A 17418-nucleotide genomic window follows, 5' to 3' on the forward strand; every position below is an offset into this window, starting at 1 on the left:
TATGTAGAATCATAATAATCAGAGGGAAAAAAGGAAAGTAAAAACTTTAAATAATATATACCTTAAACAGTTCAGTCTTTTTTTTGTTGTTTTTTTGAGAGAACAGGAAATTATTCCCTAGCCCCTTTTCCCCTGCAGCACAGCAATGCTATACCTCCCCCAGCACTCAACTACCTAATTCAGAAGTTCTCACAAAACTCATTCTATTGAAATTATTGAAGGATTAGGCATTTTTAATACAACCAGATCTAAAGAAGGTCCCAAAACTTTGGGTAAAATTAGGATCACTGAGAAGAAAGCATGAAACTAAGAACACTGTTTTCTTCATATTCTTCTACCTTGCCCAGTGATGAGCGCACAACCGTTTAATTTAAATGACTGGTAGGATGCAGAGTACCATTTTCCACTTAAAAGTATACATTTGAGTAAGGGATAAGAAAATTATCTTAGTCTACTGAGCCTTTGTGAATATTAGAATTTGGTGGGAAATCTACCTCACCATCCTACAACCGTAACGTGGTATCTTGGGTCACTTCGGGCATTCTTCCAAGACTGCAGTTAGGGCTTTTAAACCTCAATTGGCTCTGTTGGCACGTAGTGTCATTTCTTTCCCTCCTTCCCCAAATTTGCAAGCTCGTTTCTTCTTAACGAGATGAGATGATGCACGCATTCATTTTATTTCATCAATGGAAATGTAGATGCTGCACAGCTGTTAGACTTGAAATCACCAGGTGGTACTTGGAAGCAAGAACTAAGATGCTATTGCCAGGGAAACCACACATTCTTTTGGCTTTGGAAAGAGCTGCCATGTTTTCTATGCTCTACAGAATATATGTTATGAAAGGATTGGTTTAGTGCATATGAATATTTACTATTTAAAAAGAATACTCATTTCTTCATAAACAAGTGAAATATTTTTTGATTACTTATATACCTAAAAAAGACATTTTATCTTTTCAGGGCACCAAGTTCTATTTTTTGTTGCCAATAGAATTGTAAAGATACAGTAATAACTAATATTTTATGCTACCCACAATATACTAGTACATCTCATTTTACACATTAAATAGATTCATTTTCAACATGCAATTAGAACTTACTATTTAAAGAAATGCCATTATTAATTCTGTAAGGAAATACATTTATAGAATGTATCCAAATACATCACCTATGAAAATCCTTACAGCAGAATCTGAGATGTAAAGGCTAAACTTCTGAGATCTCCAAAATTACTCTGGAGTTGATAGACCTTTAGGGTGGTTTGGGACCACACTGGAAAGGAAGAAGTAGTCCCACAACACCCAGAACAAAGCAAAAAGAAGCAATGACATAAATATCCTTCCTTCCTTCCTTCCTTCCTTCCTTCCTTCCTTCCTTCCTTCCTTCCTTCCTTCCTTCCTTCCTTCCTTCCTTCCTTCCTTCCTTCTTTTAACATCTACTTACTGAGCTCTTAGTACCAGGAACTGACAGGTGCTGGGAGAGTTTCTGTAGGGATTAGACTCAGGAGTAGAGGTGCAGGTAACATGGTAGGCTCATTATTAACCATACTAGATTTTGTTAAATTGTTTTCCAAAGTGGTAGTGTCAGTGAAATTGTCCCATGAGCAGTGCATAAGATTTCTCTTCGCTCTACATCCTCACCAACACTTATTCTCTGGTGGATTTAAAATCATACTTTCTGACAGTTTTAATTTTGCATTTCCCTGATCACTATGTTCACATGGTTATTGGCCATTCAGGTTGTCTTTTCTGTCCATTGCCTGTTCATATCACTTACCTATTTTTCTATTGGGTTGTCTTTTTCTTACTGATTTATAGGGATTCTTTATATTCTCTGTGTATGACATTTTTTTATATGTTTAAATCTCCTTCTCACTCAATCACTTGTCTTTTCACTTGTTTAGGGTCTTCTAATTACAGAAATTTCTAATTTTAACACATTCAAGTTTACTTATCCATCTTTTCCTTTATAGGTTATGTTTTTTGTACATTGTTTAAGAAATCCTTACCTATCCCAAGGTCATAAAATATTTTCTTTTAGATGCTTAAAAAATGTGCTTTTCATATTTAGGTCTTCAATCTACCTGTAATTGATTTTTGTGTGTGGCATGGTATAAGAATATAATTTCACTTTTTTCCCATATGCATAACCAGTTGTACCAAAATCCATTACTGAATAATCAAACTTTTCTCTATATTACCGCTCCTATACATCAAGTTTTCATATCTATGTGGACCTGTTTCTTAACTGTCCATGCTGTCTCATCAGCATATATGTCTATTTGCCTTTGCCACTACTATCCTGCCTTGATTACTACAACTTCATAATAGGTTTTGACATCTATTAAAGTACAAATATGCACCTTGTTCTATTTCAAAATTATCTTTACTATTTTTGGTCATTTGCTCTTCTATGTAAAATCTATAATAAGCTTGTTAAACCACTATTATCTTTGTGGCTATTTCACACTAGAGATTATACAGCTGGATTTTTACATATAAAAGTTAATCAGAAAATATACAATCTGTTAACTGGGAGCTTAGCTGCTAAGTCGTATATACAAATAAATTCTAAAAATGCTGTTATCTCCAAACCATATCAAAATGATTGCTCTAGGACTTTGGTTGATTATGAACAGTGACAGACTTTGGGTCTTTCCTTAGTAAGAGACTTGACCATTTCACTCTGCATTGTATAATCCTATCAGCAGCAATCACTGGCTAATAATTCTTTCTCCTCCTGATCACTGTCAGTATCTGGTAACAGTTTCCTACGTTCTTGAAGACACAAGGGGAAGCCCTACCACTGGATGGATGGATGGTGAGGTTGAAAATGTCCTGCCTCATCTACACTGTTCCCCTAGCACTTCCAAGCTGCCTACCCCTCAGAGCCCTCAACATTAACCACACTTCTGTGATAAGACTTAAATTAGTCTTTGCACATCTTCAGAAACTTCAGGCTTGTCACTGCCTCAATAGCAAATGTAGGATTCTTGCACAGACAGGATAATACTATACGCATCTTCACATTGCTCTCAAATGCTTACTACATAATGGAATTCAGAAATATCTTTTTAAAATTACAATCACTTAGAGCCACAATAGCTATTTCTGCCTTCATCAAATTCTGGGCGTGAGCTTTGAGCATATTTCATGCATCAAGCATTGGGAAGGGTACTTTGCACACATGATTTCAGATGCTCCTTAAAGCAATCTTGCAAAGTAGGTAATATAATCCCAAATTTGCATTGAGGAGACTAGAGATCAGAGAAGTTATATGGATTGCCTAAGGAAGGTATAGTAGCAAGCAGTAAGTGGCAGAGTGAAGAATCATTCCAGATCTTCTCACATTCCAAAATCCTTGCTCCTTCTACAATATCATTTGAGACTATGCCAAAACCTTCTAGTTTAAAACAATATACATAAATGTGACTATTACATTTATTGCATTTAGGCATACCTATTTACAAATTGCCATTTGCTATGGTGAACAATTCAGTCATTTATTTGAAATGTATTAAATGCCTACAATATGCTATGGACAAGATATTCTTAAAAGCTACTCAAAATTAACCTGAGTGTCAACATACCCTGATAAAATGTTATAAAAAACGAAAATATCAAATTAACTGGGGCACATGATAAGCAAAACAAAACAGAAATTCAAGGTACTCTGACTGATTACTTTGAAAGGTTGCAGATATGCTAACTACTGTTAATTTTACCCAAAGGTTGTTAATTATTTCTGTTGTTGTTGTTGTTGTATAGTCTGAGCTGAAAACCCTCAGAATTTTAAATCATTCCAAAAAATTCTCTAAATAAGTTGGGACAAATTCACAGGTAGCTACTAATTTAGATATTTCCCAATTTAAACCACACCATGTGTACTATGCTACACATAATTTAGAAAGCAAAGGATGTTTTAAAATTTCAGTACTGGTTAATCCCATGGAAAATGTGGAAACAAATCTCTTTTTAATCAATAAAAGGTGTAAACTCAGGTTCTCTTCCTATATGCTTTGGGTAGCACATTATATGGATCTCTGAGCTTTAGTTTTCCAGTTTGTAAAAATGGAGAAAATCATAATAGCCATCTCAAAAGACTGTGATGATTAAATATGATAACTCATTTGAAAAGTACTGTAGAAACTGTAATGTATTGAGTGCATGTTAAAATTGATAATCGAAACAACTATTTCTAGAGCTATGCTTATGCCATGAGTGAGCTAAAAAGCAGAGTTCCTACTCACTTCGAATGGAAAAGACTCAGGGCAGGAGATGAGAATGGAAATGAAACGTTTCTAAATGAAAAGGAAAAAGAACAGAACAATAGAAGTTATTTCAAGTTTCCCTAAGAATGAGGGTAAATATGCTGTATTTGAAACAATAAAACTTCTCATTGCCCTCTTATAGGTGGAATTCTCTTCACAGGGGATAGTAGAATTATTACCTGATCTACATCTTCCAAAGTTCAGGATCACAGAAACTGCAATAGAAGAATCTAGAGTGGTAATGTCAAAGAACCAACACTTTTTGCTATGTTTGGTCAAAGTCCAAACTTCAATGTGATTTTAATCTATTGCATGTCCAATGAGGAATTTAACTGTGATAATACTGAAAAGAAATATTGGATGAGAAACAAGAGAGGCCAAAACCTGCAAATCTCCTGATGCCACTCCTGACATGATTCTATATCAATAGACTGGTTTTTAGCGAGGGCCTTTTCTGAGCACTCAGTCTTTCAGTTACAGCTTGTAAACCATTGTAAATAAAATTAAAAGCATCATTTTAAATCATAAGAGCATGTAGAGAAAAGGTAGTAATGGCATTGCACAAATATGATTTATACCTAAAAGGATCTAAAATTCTGGTGCCTTTCTCCTCATTTTTAGACTCATATAAGGTTTAGTAGGACCTCAATCCTAAATTAAGTGGCTGAATAAAACCTCTGATAGAAAACAGTCTTGGACTGTCAGCAAGATGCTTGTGGATTATCTCAAGTAGTAATTAGTAATCGAACATTGGATTCAATGACAAAAAAATACTGAACCATATCTTCCCCAAATCCAATTTAGTAGACTAAGTTTGACAGAATGACCAACATATCTACTGAGTTGAAGCACAGGAAGTAAAATTCAAAAACCTGTCTTCACGGCTACTGCATTCAATGTGCTGCCCGTGTACCACACCAAGTCCTGGGTGGAGGGACAATGAGGGCTGACATCCAGGGTAGTGAGGGCTGAAATCCACTTGTCAGGCCCTGCACCCTGGGATGGGGCTGTGTCAGCCAGGAAGAAGAGGGGCCTTCTAAACAAAAGGCTCCATGAGTCTGAAGGGCTGCAAAAGCACAAGACTAATTTTCACAAAACTGTTGTATAGACCAGCAGGCCCAGCCCAGCTAGCTCAGTAGTGACTCTCTAAGTGACTTAGAAAAAATTACAACTTTTTCATTTCCTTCAAAGAAAGCTCTTCACATTGTTAAACTACAAATGCTTTGACAATCTACATACAGGCTATAGTCCATCTCCTATTGATGGGTAACACCAAGGGTATTTATCTCCAGCTGGAAGTAATATAAACAAAATATATGGAGCAAGTCCCCAGCCTGAGTCTTTGATCAATGGTGGTCATATTCTTTTGTACTTTCCTCACCTTCGTATCTTCTAGCTTTAGCCCTAGTTGGATGTAAGCACGTAGACTTTTCACAAAAGAGAACTAATCCCAAATATCACTTTTCTTTTCACTTTAACTAGTTATATGTTGCTTAACCAGACACGTGATGTTGGCATCTCTGACATGGCAAAGACAAAATTTGAGATTTTTGTTTATTTAAGTCAACATTTGCACATTTTGCAGTGCTTAATGTGTGCCAGGTATGGTACTAAGTGCTTTCTTTACAAGCACGGACTCACTAAATCTTCACGAGTTATTACTCATCCTTTAAATGTGTGAAACCAAAGCACACAGCTAGTAAAAAGCAGAAACAGGAATCAAGTTAAGTAGTCTGGATCCAGAGTCCATCATATTGAGACTGCTTTGCTGTAGGTGCTACTCTAGTTATGACAAAATAGGTACCTCTGAAGAATATATTTTCCAATATTCCTATCCAGTGAATAATGTCCTAAATTACAGCCTTTGGCAAATAAATGCTGTGGTCCTTGAAGCCAGATTTAATACCTAAGTTTTTAAAAATCTGTTTTAATATCATATCAAAAGAGTAAACTAAGATGCAATATTCTCAACTAAAGTAAGTAAAGACTAGCTAAGAATGCTTCTGTTGCATTCAGCAGAAAACATAATTTCTACAGACAAATCTGAAATATTTGAAAGCAAAATTAAATGCTCACCCTCAGTTCTGCACCTTCCAGGGTCAGGTAATGCAAAAATTCCATAGTCTTAATAATAATCTGAATTATCAGAGAAGGCATTCATCACCTTTCCTCTCCAACTCTTTTCTGTAAATTCAGGTTACAAAGCTTACAAAAGAGAAAATTTCCAAATCTTGTCTTATAAAAACGTAGGGAAGTTCTTAATCAGGACTTACCCATGAAGTTCACTTTTCAGAATCACAGTGACTGTCATTGCAGCTTGATCAATCAGAGGAAGGAAACTAGAATACTACTTCTTAGATACATGTTCTCCTAACCTTTCTAAGTGAAATTTCCAGGACAAAGGAACTTAAACCAATACTCCACATGAACTTTTATTCATTGTCAAAGACACATATGTGTGAGAATACATGTATGTATGTGTAAATATGTTTTATATGAAGCATACTGCAAATTATAGTCACCTACAATCAACTTCATGAAATAACTAGGAATGACTAGTTAACTAATTTATTCCTTCCCCAAAATTCAGAAAGTGGGTTCTAGTTTAATGGGTTAAAAACATAAGTACTAGGTACTTGCTGAGAGCACATCTGGAATCACTTTGTCCTGGAACTGTTGTATAATGAGGTGCTAACATAGCCAACTATGGTTCGCCCCCCACTGAAATGTGTGTGTGTGTCCTGGACTTAACCCTCTTTCAGTAGCAAGTTCAAATTCCAGAACAGCTTGTCCAGTTATCATGTTGGCAGGAATGTGCTTGTTTTGGAAACCTGTGGACGAAAATATGCTCATCCTTAAGAAAAGCAGATCCTGCAGATAACAGGGACCGGCCAATTGGTGTTACCACGTGTCACAGAATTGCTGGTTCTCATATTCTTAATCTCTTTTCAATATCAAGCCATATTCTCTTCAGCACTACCTGTGAGACAAAAGGCAATAAGCAAGACGTTGTAACAAATCCTAACAAAATAGCGAACAGACCAAACCTTTTGGGAGAGGCAATTTGGGAAGGAGAGGGGCAACTTTTCATAATGGTGTTGAGGAAGCAATGACTTTACCACAGATTTTATGGTTGTCAATTCACAAGTTTTTTGGTGGAAATAGATTTCCCTAATAGTTGAATAATTAGATTTACTCATGACATGACATGAGTGGAATGAGGAGGCAGGAGGTGTGGGTTCTACTTCCAGTCCTGCCACTAACCAGGAGTTCAACCAGCGATAAGTCATTTTCCTGCCTAGCCTCAGATGCATCCATCCATAAAATAAGAAGGTTAGTCAGATAATCTTTAAAATCCCTTACAATTTAGAATCTATGCTATGACTCAGTTTGTTGCTGAACCTCAAATATATACGTTTGTATTTATCTATCTATCTACCTATCTATAAATAGATTTACAGAGAGAAGAAGTGAGAGAGAGAATATGAACCCAAATAACCTACTGAGGATTAAACTAGGCACAAAAATCCAGATGCTGCTGTATACTCTTCAGAGATTCTTCTTTAGTTATCATTTCTTACTCACACAGGCCACACGCGGTGCTCACTGTGATAGGTCTTCGGATCCCATCACTTATACCCTTTAGTCCTTTCTTCTCCTCTTCTTAATCATGATCACACCAAAAGAGGTACAGTATAGTGCAGAAATTTGCAAAACTGTAAAATGATGTCATTCTTTGATGCCATTCTCAAGCATTTTTTTATTTTGAGACACATAGCCATGTAGCTTTTTTCATTTTTAAATGTTATTTATACAAGGGTACTTGAAAAAGTTCATGAAAAGATTCATATTATCTTTTAAGTCTATTTTTCCATGAGCTGTCTGAAGTGTCCTCATATTAGCATATCATGAGTTGACCATTATTTTTAAATGAATTAACTATTTTTTAACATCTTAGTCTTAATTTATAATATGATAAATCTCAATAGGTATAACCCACCTAAACAAAACTCTGTGTGGTTCTCAATAACTTTTAAGTGTGCAAGGGGGTCTTGAGACCAGAAAGTTTGAGAACTGTTACTGTAGTGGTTAAGGAGACAAACTCCAGAGCTAGCTGCCTGAGTTCAAGTCTCACTTCTACCAGTTAGGAGTTGTGTGACATTGGGCACAGTTGCTCAGCTGCACAGTCACTCTGTGCCTCAGGCGACAATAAAAATTACAGTAATTACTTCATAGAGTTGTCATGAAGCTTAAGTGAGTTCATACATTTACCTGCTTACAACTATTTATGTTATCTATCACTCTCTTTGGTGTCCATCCCTCCCTCTTCACCTACCTCCACTCTCCTGTTCTTTCTTTCTCTCATTTTGTTTGTCTTTGCTTGGTTTGGTTTGATTTGGTCTGATCTAACTACTGCTGCCTCTTCCTTAGACTAGCAAGTAGCTGTGACTGGCCCTGTCTCTCCAGGGGCTAAAGGCATTGCTGCCCTGGCTCCCCCATAACCACAACCACCACTTTTCTATGCCTGCATGCAGCAGCTAGCTGTATTTTGAATTTGCCCTTCACAGAAGCTCCATCAGCAAAAGACAACTAGAAAATCAAAGTAAGTAATGCTAAGTTTTAAAAAAAAAAACATGCTAAGTCAGATGAATTAGAATGTAAAGTAGAAACTTTAGCCTTAGGAATAATCAATGAAACAGAAGAAGGAAGTAGAGAGAAAATGCGAGCAATTACACTTATTCCTTAAAGGGACAGGTGGTATTTACCCAAACTCCTTCCATTTAGAACTGTTTTCTTTCACAGTCTTCATCTCCTTTTTTAATCTCTCTTTGACCTCCCAGAGCACCCTCCTCTCACCTGGCCAAGAACCTTTAAGCCATCAACATGCTTAAAAGATTTGATAGACCACATTCTTTCATATGCACATGACTGATGGTCATTTACCCTTCTGAGGGATTTTGGAGTTTTACGAATATTTATACTCAAAATTCTTCGCGTTTGTATTAGTTTTCTAATCCATATTTTCGAACGAATTTTTCTCCATTTCTTGGCACTCAGCATGTTATTCCTATTTTATAGTTTAGAAAACTAAGGCTCAAAAAAGCTAGCAAACTTGCCCAAAGTCACAAAACTTTTGAGTGACAGAACTGAAACTGGAGTACAAATGAAATTGCAGAATTTTAAAAGACCAAGGAGTGGGGGGAATGCACAGCATGGAGGGGCAGGGCATGGTGGAGAGAGGTGGAACTAGACTATTTTTGTCAGGGGGTTACCACTTAAACAAATCTGCTCTACTGTGGAAATAACCTCTACTAACTACCCCAAGGGTTTTCACAGTCTCTTTATTGCCTCCACAACTCAAGCTACACGTTCTCTAAGAATTCCGAGACATTTTTATTTTTATTTTTTTATTTATTAATTTGTTTCTTTATACAATGGCTACCTCGTCACTACTGTTCTAAGGAGGATTTTAAAGAAGGTACATCCAGTATGTTTTATACGCGGACTGCTTCTGAATAGAGCATTTGTAAATTGAGAACTGTCTGTATTGCATGTGTGATGTCATTAAATATATATTTGGTCTGTCCAAAACTATCTGGCATTTGTCCTTTACCAACATTACTGAGAATTTTAGATTCTCAATCATGCGAGCTTAAAAAGCACAGCCAAATCTAATGAATGTCAGACTTGTGCAGTGACTCAAGCTGATCACGGTACTTTTAAACAGAAAAAAATTAAGACTCACAAAGGATCAATTGGAGTGAATGTTCATTTTAAAGAAATACAAGAGGAATTCTTCTGAACCATCAGTTCTCCTGAATATGTTTAAACGTGCATTAATTTAAACATAACTGTTAAGGAAGAATTTTTTTTATCCTATATAAAATGACATCTGAAATATTACTGATATTCTTTGTATGTAAGCATACTACTGCTAGGCAATCTGAAATATTTTTTAGTGACGGTGACATATTTAAGCTAATAAAACTATACTCTTTTAACTATATTGTTTTCTAACTCATCAGCTCTGTGCAATAGAACTTCCTGTGATAATGGAAATATCTATATCGGTGCTGTCCCATAAAGTAGCCACTAGTCACACGGGGCTATTGAGCACTTAAAACATAGTTAATGCCGTTGAAGAACTTAATTTTTAATTTTATTTAATTTTACTTCATCGAAGTAGCCATGTGTGGCTATGTATTAGACAGAGCGGTTATAAGGTCTCCTTCAGCAATTAAGAAAAAAAAAAATCCTATAATTCTACATACTGAAGTCTCCAAATTGTGAGGCCAGGATTAAGTCTGTAGTTATTAAACTTCCAACTATTAATTGGGGGCTGAAAGAAAGTTAGCTAACTGGACACAAAATTTTTCAGAGATTGTTTTTGTTCTTAATAAACATCAAAAACTACTGTGTGCAAAATAACATGTGAGACATGAGTGGGATATATGCAGACTCAAATAAAATATATATCCCTGGCCCTGGGCAGTTTATATCTACTGGTAAAGAGAGATACTATGTATATACAAAGAATACAAGGAAATGTGAGAAAGGAGGGAAGTGGGGGAGAATTGTTCAGTATGGACCAAGACTAGACAGAGACTATGTTCCTGACCGGTACACTGGTCTCACAGTTTCTGTTAAATCCCAATTCAGTGCACCTAACAAGACGAGGCTGACCAATCATGTAAACTCATCCTTTTAACAAATATTGCTGAGCTCTCTAACTCTCATAATTCTAAGACAAACAACTCTGCTGAACTCTGGGGACACACTGTTGAGCAGGACAGAATGCCTGCCCTTCAGGGAACTTAATCTCCTGGGAAGTACAGCCAGGTGGAAAAGGCAATGAGAATACCATGTGCTAAGTACCACCACAAGGGTGCCACACAGCACACAGAAGAGGTTTCTAACCCAGTCTCAGCCAGTCAAGTAAGGTTTCAAGTATAGGAAAAAAGGTTCCAGAAAGAAAAAAACCAGTAGTATCTTCCTGTTGAATCTATCCATATTTATGTTTCTTTTGGAAATTTCCATTTCATTTGGCATTATGTCATGACCTTTTTTCAAGGGTGTTCACTTCTTGAGTACATTTCAATCAATGTACTCGTATACTCACCAAACATTGGTGATTGAAGAGCCTCGTCATCATTTTCCTGGAGGATTCACCAAGAAAGAATAAGTTCCTAGGTCAAATATTTCAATAATCTTTATGTAAGAAAAGTGTAACTGCTTTGCAATGATTTCTGCGTAAGAATTTCTTTTTAAAAAATTGTGTGTGGTTTTCTATCCAAACTAAAGTTAAACATCTCTCCAAAAAAACCATCAGGAAGGCAAAATAAATAAAAGGGAAGATTAAAAAATCCCACCAAAATGTAAGTTTAATATTTCAGTACAATTAAGTTTGTTAATAGGGAATTCCTATAGTATAGTGACCATAGCATAGGATTTACCTGACACTCAGGGTTCAAATGCCCGTTTCACCACATCACAGGCTGATGGCCTTGGGCAAGTTATCTAACTTTTCCATGCCTCTATTTCCTCATGTGTTAAAGGTGGATAATGGGATAAGAACAGCCCCTACCTCACAGAGTAGATGAGATAATTAAGTATACACATATTTATGAAGAACTTAAAATAGTACCTACACTAAGCACTATATATATTACCTGTTCTTACGAATTACAATAATCCTATTTGCAGAAACCTATGACAAAACAATACACATAGTTTTGGAGAAGTTAAAACAAATGTGGAAAATAAGGGACACCCACAGCAAGTTCAGCAGCTTTCTCCATTGTGTCCTTTGCCCCAGAGTGGGAGAGAGAGAAAAAAGGCCCCCAGGCGAGGCTGTGAGGAAACCTGAACAGAGCAAACCCACAAGGCTGACTTCCCAGGAAAGGCAGTTGGTAAACAAAGATCTTAAATTTCTAATTCAGGCTAGTTTTGCTTTGTTTTTAATCTGCTTTCCAGACTTTGATGGAACAACTTGAGAGGAAAAGGTCACAATTACTAGAAAGACCCTAAAAGCACATGAGATGAAACGGTTGCAGTATTTTTGTAATGAATGTTTCCTCACCAGAGCCGAGATAGGGGTGAGGTGTCTGTGTAATGTCTACTCAAACACAGCGGAAGGGTAGGAGGAAATCTTTGGTGTGCTGCCATTTCCAAAAGCCTTAACTGGGAACCATCAGGAACTAGCGGCACGACAAACCCCACGTTCACCGAAGCCCCAAGGAGTTTCTCGTGGGTCTGAGGGTTTACTCTGACAACTACTGATTCCTTGGGGACTTTCGGGCACAATAATGGGCCGATACTACCCCCGTTCGTCCCTCTCTCCGGTGCACGCTTCCCACCGCCCCAGTCCTCCACGTCAGGAGCCACGTACACAAGCACGGACAGACGCCAACAGGGCGCGATCGTTTCCCAGACTGCGAATCTCCCAGGCAGGGCATCCGCACACCGCCTTCACGAACACTCCTCGGTGCCTCGAGGTCTCCGCGCGGCTTTCCTCACAGCGCCCCGCGAAGAGCCCTGACGTTTCGCTTCAGGGCTCTCTAGGTTTCCCAGGGTGCGAGCGAGAGCGGCCGGCGCGCACTGGGCAGCCTCTCGACTCGCCCAGGCTAGACGGGAGGGGGCGTTGCGGGACCCCGCTCCTCAGGCCCTTGTGGCAGAGCAGGTACCTGCCCCGGCCCCGTCACCTCCTCCTCTTCTCCCCTGTTTCCCCACCCCCCTTCCTTCCCTCCCTCCCTCTCCCCACTAGCCTCCCTTCCTCCATCCCCGCGCGGCGCGCTCGGGAGACCGCGCTCGGTGAATCTCCGTCACGTGGGCCCCGGGTGCGCAGAGGCGGACTGCGCCTCGGTGGCTCCGGCGCTCGGAGCCTTAGTGGAAATTTCCGGAGACCTACTGGGGCTGCGCGCTGGAGGCCCCGCCCGCCGCCCGCCTTCCCCCTCCCCCTTCCCCTCCCCCCACCTTCCGGCCGCGGCCCGACCCGCCACTGCGGAGGTTCCTTTCTCCCGGGGGATCTGCGCTGCGCACGCCTTGCCCGCTGCAGCCCTCCAGCCTGGCGCCGCCCGCGCCGCCCGCTTCCTTCGCGCCCCTCCTAGCAGCTCCGAGCCGCGGCGAGGCCTTGCCCTCGACCTTGCGTGTCGTCGGCTGGCGTCGTGACAAGCGAGGAGGGGCGCCCTGGCGCCTCCGCCTTAGCCTCTGAGGCGCCGCGGCCCCCCCAAGCCCCGCCACCTCAGATCCTCATGACATGACCCACACCTCCAGGGTGGAGTGTAGAACAAAGGGAGAAGACGGTTCAGATGGGCATCTTGCCTCGCATTTAACGCACTGCATGGTCGTCCACACAAAGCACAGACGCGGCCCAATTGTATTGTATCCGCCCCCGCTTAACCACCAGGAAAATAAACAAGCTATTTTCCCTGTCCCATAACATTCTCCACTCAACCACGAACGAAATGTATTCCTGAGACAGCAACTTTGAGGAGTTTGACCTCTTCCATCCAGGGGTGACAAATGGCTACACAATGACATTATTTCACTCAAAAGGGGTGTGTTGTTCACCTCAAAAGGCGCGTGGTTGGCCTCAAGAAAACAAACACATTTAAGAGTTTCAGCGACTGCTTGGTTCTGGACTGTTGTCTCGGTGGGTGTAGCTGAGTGGGAAAGGGGGTTGAGAAGTGGCCTTAGTTCCAGGTGTGTCTCAAGACAGGTTAGTTGGAACCGGATGCAGGTGTCTCAATCACTCACAAAGTGCCAGACTTCCACCAAAACAGTGGGAGTTTTACTTCAGTAAAGATCTCAGAACCAAGCACGTATATTTAATAAGAACCAGAATTGCAGGTATGTTAATTTGAATAAATCCTTATTTCAGTATCTTAGCCCTGGGCAAAGAAAGATCCGGAAACTGACTGAAGGCCAGAAATGTAGGTTCATTGTGGCCTATGAGTGTTTTGGGTAGAACACATTCATTCAGTCGCTGTCATTTCTCTTTCAACAATGAAGACAGACCGCTAACAATTAAGTGTAAAAAATAAAGGTATTTTTAAATAATTCTATTTTGGAAAATTGTAAGGGTCTGAAATTTCTCATTTTAAAAACAATGGAGCATAGTATACTCAATAAAACCTATAAATCTTTACTAAGTATATACACACCTTGTTTTCTGGCTTAATTCTTGATTCTTGCTGTAACCTTGGCATGCTTTCAATAACCTGTGTACACATATGCGAGGACTCACATCTGTGATTCTGCTTTCTCATTTCACTTTCCGAGCCACTCATTGCTAATTAGCAGGTGTCAGTTTATCCAGTGAAAGAACCATGGTCAATAAATCCTTCAACTCTCTGGTACTGTTTTCTTTCACTTTATTAGTACACACTGCACCTAGGAAAATGGACCATTCCAGGGTCACATGAAAATGACAATAGATAAGCATCACAAAAAAGTCAAGCTATTCTTTCCCCCTTTTATTTGGGGAGAAGAAAGAAACTGATTCTAGGTCCCTGGAAAGTTCTTCAATCTGGACAGAATTCAATATGGTTATACTAAAACATCTGGAAAACTATTCTAAAAATTTTTTAAGGTTGAGTTTTTGTGGGCACCATAATTTTCTTTTCTTTTCTTTTTTTTTTTTTTTTTTTGCTGAAAAATGAAGGATGCATTTACAAAACATGAATGCTTGCAAATATATGGATTCAAAATATAATGTATTTTTTATGCATTACCATATTACCCAATCCTGGCCAATGGAATCAGAGACATTGACAGCAGCACTTCCAGGAAATGTTCTCTCCCATAATAAAATTGACTCTCAGAATTGACACTCCTTTCTTTTTCAGTAGATGTGGTCCTGTCTGCCTATGACTCCTGAAGCCACTGCAGACAACATGTGACCATAATGGGAGAAGATGTCAGAGTGAAAAGATGATGAGCTCTTAGTCTTGGAGGAATTAACCCCCAAACTGCCCTCTCTACAGACTTCCTGTTATGTGAGGTAGTAAGTCTCTTCATTTAAACCACTTTTAATTGCATATTGTGTTTGTTGCAATAAAAATTTCCTGCTGCTGACAACCTGTCTATGGTAGCCAGTCTCCAAGATAGCCCCCAATGATCCTCACCTTCTGGTAGTCACGCCTTTGTATAGTCCTCTTCTGTGTTGAATCAGGTCTTGCCTTGGTGATTAATAGAATATGGAAGAAGTGATAAAAGTGTGACTTCCAAGGCTAGTTCATAAAGGCATTGCAGCTTCTGCTTTGTTCTTTCTTGGATCACTTGCTCTGGGATAATCCAGCTGCCATGTTGTGAGGACCCTCAATCAGGCTTAGGCTTGTGGAGACACCTTCTTTGAGAGGAACCAGCTAGTCAGAACCAATTTACCATCATGTCAATGAGTGACCCTGGAAACAGATCTTCCAGTCCCAGTCAAGCCATCAAGTGATTACAGTCCCCTCACAGCTAACTGCTCATAACCTCATAAACGACCCCAAGCCAGAATACCCAGCTGAGCTGCTCTTGAATTCTTGATTTATAGAAACTTTGAGAAATAATGAATTATTGTTGTTTTCAGACACTAAGTTTTGAAATAATTTGTTACACAGCAACCAGTATCTAGTACTGTATTCTTCACCATCAGAAAAGCATGCCAGGGCTGGCCCACTAGCTCAGTTGGTTAGAATGTGGTGTTGATAACATCAAGATTCAGGGTTCAATCCCTGTACAGGCCAACCTCCAAAAAAAAAAGAAAGTAAAGAAAAGAAAAACATGCCAAAGTCAGCAAAGTGCTCAGTGAGTCAATACTGTTGCTTTAGGCTTGGGAGCTGCCTTACAAAGATTAAATACAACCCAATAAATATTATGCATCTTGTAAACATGATCCCAAGAATAAAATATACAGAATGATAAAAAGAAAAAAAAAAAAGAGTTGAGAGAGGAATCTGCCGAGAGACCTGACAGAGATTAATATTAAGAAAAGAAAATATGGAATGTGATAACGTGGATGAAACTGGAGGACATTATATTAAGTTAAATAAGTCAGACAGAAACAGACAAATCCCACATGGTCTTGCTTACATGTAAAATCTAAAAAAGTTGAACTCATAGAAGTAGAGAGTAGAATGGTGGTTACTAGGGGCTGGGGAAGGGTAGGGTTGGGGAGATGTTGGTCAAAGAATACAAAATTTCAGTTACATAGTAGAAATAAGTTCAAGACATCTATTGTACAACATGGTGACTATAGTTAATAACAATGTATTATATTTTGAAAATTGCTAAGAAAGTAGATTTTAAGTATTCCCACCACAAAAAAATAAGTATGTGAGATAAAGCATGTTAATTAGCTCAATTGGGCCATTTCATAATGTATACATATTTCAAAACATCATGTTGTATGTGATAAATATATACAATTTTTATTTGTCAATTAAAAATTAAAATAAATTTTAAAAAAAGAAAATATGGAAGTCATTCAAATAAAGGGAAGGGTGTGGTTTGAAAGGAGATGGACGGGAAGAAAAGTAACCTCATTCTCTCTCCATAATGCCAGCGTTCATACTTGAATTTTGAATAACACTGTCCTGAGACAAGGAATTCAGGCTGTGTACATAGCAAAGGGTCATTTAATTTGTTGAAACAAAGCCTTTAGAAAGCAAGTGTTGGAATTCATTCTCCTCCTTGTGGCTTACAGAAGACTGGGTCTGAGAAAAAAACAAAACTGTCCTTTGCAATAGACATTTATTCAAACCATTGCAATAGACATTTATTCAGAGTTTATTATGTGCTAGGCACTGAGGAATAAAGTTAAATGTATTAATTAATTAAACCCCTGTGTATCAGGCACTGTTCTGGGCACTGTACTGAAGACTGAATGATGAGCAAACCAAGTCTTCTTTTCCTCGTGTAGTTAACATTGCAGAAAGGGATTTGGGAAGGAAGATGCTGAAAGGGGGAGATCACAAGCAAATAAATCATTAAACAGTATGTTTTCATATCATGAAAAAAAATGCAATAAAAAATGAAATAGGACAATGGGGAAATGAAACTTGAGTGCAAGGAACAACTTTTGCTGGAATGGTTAAGGAAGTTTTTTTTTTTTTTTTTTTGTGGCAGTTACGTTTAAGGTGAGATCTGAACATGAGAAGGCA

This window comes from Cynocephalus volans, chromosome 12, assembly GCF_027409185.1.
Source record: "Cynocephalus volans isolate mCynVol1 chromosome 12, mCynVol1.pri, whole genome shotgun sequence".
NCBI classification, from domain to species: domain Eukaryota; kingdom Metazoa; phylum Chordata; class Mammalia; order Dermoptera; family Cynocephalidae; genus Cynocephalus; species Cynocephalus volans.